We start from the raw sequence: 8513 nt of genomic DNA on the forward strand, positions 1-8513 counted from the left end.
CATCTGTCTCTTGAGATCCTCACTTGCTATCAAAGTCAAACTTCCTGGTCTAAACTTTCCTGGCTCCATTCTCATCCTGTATGAAAGGACTGGAACATATATTTGCTTCCCCAAGTCTCCTGGGTACCTCAACTCTTTTCAAAGAACTGTTCAAATGAACAGATGCTACATTGTAGACTTTATACAGGAAGCAACTAGTGGCTGTGCTCTGCCTCTTTGGCTGTTTCTTCCTCAATCGACTGTGGGAAGAGGGATGTATGGGTCAATATTTTCTGCTCATTGCATAGTCAAAATTAATGTGGCCTCGCCAGTCCAGCTTTGACCTTACTATCCATGCAGAAGGGAAAATCATCTATAATAAGTATTAGCCAATGATTCTGGGAAGAAATTGTATTTGACTTATGCCTTGTATACGTTAAGTGGTTTACTTTATACAGCTAACATCAAGTTAGTCTATATACAATGAACCTGGCCTTTCCAAAGTCCACCAAGTCAATCGCAATAAACTTCTGACTTAATTGAGGCCAGTGGGGGTGGTGATGAAATAAATGAAGGAAAAGCTCAGAAGGTCATCAACAGACTCGGAAAGTTTGAGGGATCAAAGCTATGATGGTGAGGAGCAGTTAATGTGAAGAGATTTGGGGAATCTGATGTGCTCTATCCAACATCCATCCTTCCTTTTTCTTTGTTAACAGAACTCCAATTGTATTCAGGGGTTCACCCTTCTCCTCACAGGCTTGGGCTTCAGAGGAGAGTGACCCACCCCTAGCCTGGAGATGGATCTGCCGGGACTAAGTCCATCACAGAGCCTAGGCCACTTGCCAATGACTGGTGTAGGCATGAGTATGTGACACAACTCTGGCCACAGAGACATGAGGGGAAGTGTACTGGGGAAGCTTCTGGCAAAGCTTCTCATCTTAGAGAGGATCCCACGGAAGAGTTGGTTTCTTCCTCTTCTGGATGCTGATGTCATTGGATATGACTCCCGAATGGCTGCAACCACCTTGTGACCATGGGAAGGGGAGATGAGATTGCAGGCTTACCAGACAAGGGGACACTTGGGCAATGGCAGAGCACAGAGACGAAAGGATCTCAACCCTAATAACTTCCCCAAGCCTCACACTCACTCATCGCTGGAGCTGCCCACTTTAGAAATACTTGGTGTATAAGGTAATAAGTTTTCTCATGTCTTAAAGTATTTTGAGCTGGGGATTTGGGGGTCAGAGGCATCCTAACTAAAGATTCAATTCAATTCATTCATTCATTCAATCAATCATTCAATACCTACTTTCTTGGTGGTGACTGAGTCAGGCACTGTACTAAGAGACACACACAGATATTAAAAAAACGAAGTTAGATATGGTTATGTACCTGGTTTTGCTTATGAAATGTGAGCGGAAATGGTATGAGTTACTTCTGGAAAGGAACTTTAAGAACCACGATGGTATTTATCATGCTTCCTTTTCTCTGTCATGATGCTGAGGAATTACATGTTAAGAAAGAACTTCCATTCACCTGCCTCTCCAATGGCCAAGTTGAGCAAAATCCTACCCCTTCCTTCCCACATTGGATGTGTAGCAAGATAAAAAGAAAAATAAATGTTGTCTTGAGCCATCATGAATTTGAAGTTGTTCATCATCATGCAAAGCTTGTCCTAGCTGACAAGCATGTAACGAGCTTAGCACAGAACCTGGCGCTCAGTGCACAGAAGCCCACCCGCTGCGGATGCTGCTATTATTGTTTTGCTAGATGTGGGCCCCCACCTAGAACAGTGAGTTAATAAGGTCAGCAGCACCTATCTGGAAATGTACTCAGAATGTGACTGTTTAATGCCTAGTTATTTATAGGCTTATCAAGTAGACAGGATACCAATTAACTACAAAATACATGATTTTATTCAGAGCTCAGTCTTTAGACCTAAGCACCCTAAAATCCCAAATAAACAAGTCATCTTTAAACAATGCAAGTATGAAGTTTTACTTTTAATGTTATAAAGTTAATTATAGCAGGATCCATTAGAAATTTGACTTCTCTACGGTTAAAAGGAAAAGAGACCTGTCGGGCAGTGTTGCTCAATGGTTGAGTGATGACCTCCTTGACCCAGCACATGCCAGGGTTGCAGGCTCCATCCCCAGCAGGGGGAGTACAGGAGGCAGCTGATTGAGATCAGTGATATTCCTCTCATGGATGTTTCTATCTCTCTCTCCTCCCTTCCTCTCTCTCTAAATAATGGGTAAACTCCCCCCCCCCCACCCCCCCAAAAAAAAACATATTAAAGAAAAAAAAAGGAAAGAAAAAGACACCTGAGAGAGAATGGATAGAATATATAATGAAAATACATTGTTAAGGCTATTAGCAAACATACAGTGATCAGCTCAGCGGGATCCCATAGTGCCAGTGCTGCTACCGAGTCTGGGGCATGATGTGGCGCCCCTCTTTCAGAGGAATCCTGATAATGAGAGATTGTCCTGGGAAGAGGAAGCAGGATGGCTCTAGTTTAGCAGCAGTCCCTTGAAGTCCCTCCACAGGGACAGGTAGGCCGTTCCCTTTTCAAATGCTTAAAGAGAAGCCCACTTCATCGGGGTGGGTCCCAAAGTCCCAACAAGGAGCAAAGATGGAAGTGCGGGGTGGGGGGGGGGGGGAGGGGGCGGGGAAGAGCTCAGCTCAACACGGAAAGACGAGGGGGAGGGGTGGCCATCAGGCCAAGCCCTGACCCCTGCCCACCTGGCAACTCAGCACCCCCAAGCTCCAGGCTCCTCGCTCTGAACCCAGGAGCTCTGCAGCACCACAGGGTGCGGAACCGGCAAGCTGTGGGTGACCAGGCCTGCGGGGTCTTTGCCATCCCTGCACCAGGACCTGGGGAGAAAGCACCAGCAGTTCCCCACCCCCTCCCCCTCCTCCACGATTCTGGATTCTCTGCAGGGGCGCATTTTGGGGTTCCCACTGACTTCCAGGAAGGACGTGGGTGCCTCTTGGACCCCAGCTCGGATGGCCAGCTGTGTTTGCTGTGGCGACCCTTCGCCCATGACCCTCAGGTGCCTGAAGCCCTTTGGGAATGGAGCGGAAGGGACCGGAGCAGGCGGGGGAACGGGGTCGAGAAGGAGCCTTCTCCAGAGGCTGCGTCTGGCGAGGGCCTTGCGGGAGCTCAAACATGTTGGTACTGGGGAGGCCTGACTGTGAATGAAGCTAAAGAGAAATGAGAAGAGACACCAGAAGGGACTTTCTTGATTAGAGATAGTTCGAATCCAGACTACCTACTAACAATCTCTGTGAAAACATCAGCGGGACCGACTAATCTGCGAATCGAATATCAAGATGGGAAATTCCGATTGGACTGCATCGTCTGTGTCCAGTCCAAGCTGAAGCAATTTGACAGTGCGGTTTACCTGATCAACTTCTATGTCCAGATGTGCAGGGATAAGCGGGCCGGCGCAGAAGCCCCCCCGGGCCAGCTCTGTCCACCTGCATCTAGCCAAACCGCTCTACACATCAGCACCACCGCTGCAGCATGTCTGCAGACACACCATCAACAAATGCACCCAGGCCGTCTGGGCACTGCCTTTACCAAGAAGACTGAGAGATTACCTGGGAGAATATACATTCCAGGTATAAGTGTGTCCCTTTGTCTACACATGCCTCAGATAGAGTATCTCCGAAGGCAGCTCCATAAAAGAGAACCCAAACTTGAGTGACAGCTCTGCATAACTACCTGGAATTCTAATTACAGGTGAACCTCTCTAATCTCTCTCTGTGTCAAGAGGTAGCCAGGTCAAGTTCCCGCATCTGTGTTCGCCCAAGCAATGCATCCCTTCCAAGGCTAGGACCAGCTGATCCTTTTAATTTAAAGCTGAGCTAACATTTTTATCAGAATGCCTTGCCTTTCTGAGGTCCCTTTCTTTCTGGTGGAAGTAAAGGACTCCACAGGGGAGAACTGAGGAAGGGAAAGGCAACTGAGACAGACTCTACTTCCATTTTACATGCCTGGTGATCTGAGTCGATGTTGGACAGGTTCTAGTTTGCATCTGATGTACCCAGCGGTTTTGTGGATCAGATATGCTTGTGCGTGTTTATCCTTCATTTCATGCAATTAACCGAGTCAACCAAAAAAAGGAATCGTGAAACCCCATATTTGTCTTTTGACTTCCTGTTTGAACTTTCTCATGTGAATGAGCACTCACTTCGGCAATATTTCAAACTGATGCAAACAGAAAAAAAAGACTGCCTTTTCCTTTAAGGCTAAAGACAAGAATGTCATGCTATACAGGTACTATTCAACCCCTGTTAATAAAACCATGTAGATAGACATTTCAGCCTTTAGCCTTTGAAGTAGCTGTGTTGCAATCCTGTTGACATGGATTTTTTTTTTTTTTTTTTTTTTTTTGCAAATGGCTTTAGAAATTTCCAAGTTGTCCTTGAATTGTTTTAACCATGGACATCAGCAGTTGTGTTCCTCCAGGTATGGGGGGATACCTGCCTGTTTTTCAAATTGTTTATTTACTGCAGTTACTATTTGATTAGAATGTGTTAAATAGAAAATGACTTAAAAAAGGAAAGACATTTGACCTCATAATAATTTAATTGCACAACAATAAAATAATTATATCTGCATAACAATAAAATCTTGAAACAGTGAGCTGTCATTCAAAGTGTTTTAAAAGAGGATGAATAACCTGTGTGTATATATATGGAATTCATTCAGAATTCACTGAGGATCTACTAAATGCCATGTGATCAGTGAGGAAGATAAAGATTACCATGATGTGATTCCTGATCACAGGGTATTTAATGAAAGTCTGTTATGGGTAAATAAATCAGTACAAAGATTATTATTTTGTGTGGTAATTGATACTGTAGAGTTTGTGCAAACTTTTATGGAAATATTAATTCTGCTTTGAATAATCAGAAAATACTGCATGGAAGTTATATTTGACTGGGTCTAGAATAATAGTTTGGAGTTTGCATTGCAGGGGAGTAAAATATCGATGGGGGGAAACTCAGTGGATTTTAAAGTTCCCCAAATTCTTTAGAATTTACTCCATCCTGTAAAGGCAAGACAAACACAGTGATGATCTAATGGGATAAGATATATAAAATGTATACATGAACTAAAGCGCACCCCTTCCCCCTTCCCCCCCCCCCCGCCATTTCTTGAAAGCAAATAAAGAAAGAAGCAGCCTGCTTTATTTGGATAGAAAATTTGCCACTCTTGATGTCACTGGTCAAACACTTCAAGTGGATTGTAAAACCCTTCAGGAGCAGGGAGAACTTCTGGACTCATCTGATGGTGGGACTTTACTGTGAGGCTTGTGTCCCTGCAGGTTTGCTTAGAAATGTAACTGGGAAAGATAGATGAATTTTAGAAAAGGGATTGGTTTTATTTTGCTATTCTGAAGATATGTGCAAGACTGAAGTAGCCAGAAGGGATAAGAAGCAGAAAGATGAGTAATCGTCTCTATAACCAGAGTTACAGGGACCCCTGTAACCAGACATCCCTATAATCCACTTCTGAGAAAAGGAGCAGCAAGCCACTAAAACTGAAAATTCCTTTATTTAGCCCCAATCCAGAATCAATACAAAAGGGGTTAAGCCCTGATGATTTTAAGATCTATCGTACTTGATGGTAAGGAGTAGCAGTGTGATACACTGAGAATCCGTGGTAAAACGGTTCTAGGTTCAAGCCTGAAATCCATTTCCCAGCTCTATGACCTTGAGTGGGTTAATTAACCTCTCTGAGCCCCAATAGTTTCATTTGCAAAGGCAATGCAAATATAGATCACACAGGGTAGCTGCAGGGATTACGCGGATGTTCATGTGTCTATATTAGCATGCTAGCTCAGTACCAGCCACATAGCAGGCACTCATCTATATATATAAAACCCTAATATGCAAATAGACTGAATGGTGGAACAACCGAACAACTGGTTGCTATGACGTGCACTGACCACCAGGGGGCACGTGTGGAGCATGGCAGGCATCAGCAGCAGACGGCAGAGCGCGGAACATGGCGGGCATCGGCTGTGGTGGGATGGTGGAGCAGGTGAGCGGGGGTACCAGACCAAGGTGCAACACCAGTTGCTGTCATCAGGGCAAGCCTCCGGTGGTTACTGAAAATTCTTTGCTCCCATGCCCCATGGTCCCACCGAGCGCTTGCACCCACTGCTGGTGCCGGCCCCGATTGCTCAGCGCTGTCAGCGAGTGTAAGTGGCGGCTGCTGGCCCCAATCGCCCCTCAGGGCTTCTCTACCTCCCCCAGCTCAGGAGTGGCAATTGGGGCAGCAGCCACCACTTGCACCCACAGACTGTGCCAGCCCCAATCGCTCCGTGCCATTGGCAGGTGTTAGGGGGCCAGTGTCATCAGCACGTATGAGCGGTGGTGTTGGGAGCAGGGCTGCAGGCAGATGGGACCGGGGGCTGTGGTAGGAGGGGCCAGGCGGGGGCACGGAGGTGGGGCCGAGACCCGCCCCTGTGCCCACTGCAGCCTCGCAGGTCACAGTTCCTTTCAAGGTGCATGAATTTGTGCACTAGGCCCCTAGTAAACTATAACCATCAGCATTGTTTTACTCTTAGGAGAAATGCAAACAAAAAAAAGAAGTTAGGTATTAGTTTGGTCTTATTGGACTTTGGCTTTGAAAATGGATTCAACAAATTTGAGCACATATCCTGTGTGAGGCTCTGATTTAGTGCTGGGGACACAGTGGGAAACAGCAGAGAAAAGTTCCTTTTTCCTTCGTGGAGTTACAATCCAGAAATAAACAAATAAACATGATGCTTTCAGATAGAGATTAGAGCTATGAAGAAATTTAAAAAAGAAAATGGGATACAGTATGCTTGTGCCAGGCATGAGGACACTGGCTGAACTTCCAACATTTGGGGAAAGATATCCATTCCTGAAGGATGATATGAAGTGGACACGGAGTGTCAGATTGACCCAGTGCCTTTATATTCCACAGCTTCACACTTATAATGTCTTAATGAATTCAGGTTCCAGACAAATTGGTTCATTCATTTCAAAGGGATTCATTTTAGGACGCCCACACTTCTTTTGGTCTCAGGCAAGTTAGATTACTCATTCACTATTTTTTAAATATATATATATATTTTATTATTAACAGTATTACAACTGTCTCCCATTTTCCTGTCCTTTGTCCGCCCACACACCTAGCCCTTACCCCACCCCAGGCCTTCACCACACTACTGTTTGTGTCCCTGGGCTATGCATATAAGTTCTTCGGTTAATCTCTTCCTGTTCCCCCAAGCCCTCCCCTCTGAGATATGTCAGTCTGTCCCATGTTCCCATGCCTCTGGACTTTGAATTTCTAGTTTGATCTTGAAAATACACACTTTGACTAAAAAAAAAAAAAAAAAAAAAATGGCAAGAGGAGATTTCAACAACTGAAGTAGCTGATAAGCATGATTGTAAAAACACTTGGAGTGGGCTCCAAAAAGAAGAGGGTGAGCCTTTAATAACAGTCCCATCTCTTGAAGTAAAATCTGTTAATTGCATATACTTTACACATAAAATACTTTAACACAATTTATGTCATCACTTGGAAAACCACACTAGGGAATATCTCCAAGATTTAGCTCGGATTCTTCTTTGTTATCTGGAGTAGAGCCACTGATTCAAGCTAGCTTCTCATTTATTTCTTCTATAAACTCTTAAACCTTAAAGCTACCTTATATTTTTAGTTTAATGATGTTTCTTTTCTCTGAAATTTCATCTTCCCTATCTCTCTGCTGGCTTCTTTCTACCCTTTAAGGTTTGGCTCAAAGTTCTCTTTTTTTTTGTCTTTTTAAAAATATGTTTTTATTGGATTTTTAGAGAGAGGGGAAGGAAGAGGGAGAGAAAAACATTGATGTGAGAGCAGAACATATATCAGATGCCTCCTGCACACCCCCTACTGGGGATGGGGCCTGCAACTCAGGCATGTGCTGGAACAGGAATTGAACTGGTGACCTCTACCTCTTGGTGCATGGCACAATGCCCAACCAACTGAGCCACACTGTCCAGGGATCAAAGGTCTCCTTTGCATTGCACACCTTCTTTATTTTTTTTAAAATATATTTTATTGATTTTTTACAGAGAGGAAGGGAGAGGGATAGAGAGTTAGAAACATCGATGAGAGAGAAACATCGATCAGCTGCCTCCTGCACAACCCCTACTGGGGACAGCATTGCACACCTTCTTAATCAGAATTATGCATATCATGATTTGGTTTCCCATAGCATTTTATACATGTTTTTATGATCCTTATGTTCATCATTTTTAGGTCTATCATTTATTGTGTACCCATTATGTAGCAGGCATTGTGTTAAACATATTACATATATTCTTTTATTTAATACTTGTTACAGCCTTATGAGATAGGCATTATTATTCCAATTTACTGAGGAGGTTAAGAAATTACTTCATTTCATTCAGCAAATAAGACGTGGCCCTAAGATTTTTCCTGATGTTGGACCAGGCTCTTTGGTGTGTTGGTCCAGTCCTCCTAAGTTCTCTGGTGCAGGCCA

At 44.2% G+C, this 8513-nt stretch overlaps 1 pseudogene across 1 annotated transcript; it reads left to right on the forward strand.

Moving 5' to 3' along the window:
• The first annotated feature begins 3024 nt into the window (after positions 1–3024).
• LOC308520788 (suppressor of cytokine signaling 2-like) lies at positions 3025–3612 on the forward strand (annotated as a pseudogene). Its single transcript has one exon. The product of its transcript is annotated as a suppressor of cytokine signaling 2-like (transcript).
• Positions 3613–8513: the final 4901 nt, after the last annotated feature.

Source organism: Myotis nattereri (genome assembly GCF_964212035.1).
Source record: "Myotis nattereri genome assembly, chromosome: 5".
In the NCBI taxonomy this organism is placed as follows: Eukaryota; Metazoa; Chordata; class Mammalia; order Chiroptera; family Vespertilionidae; genus Myotis; species Myotis nattereri.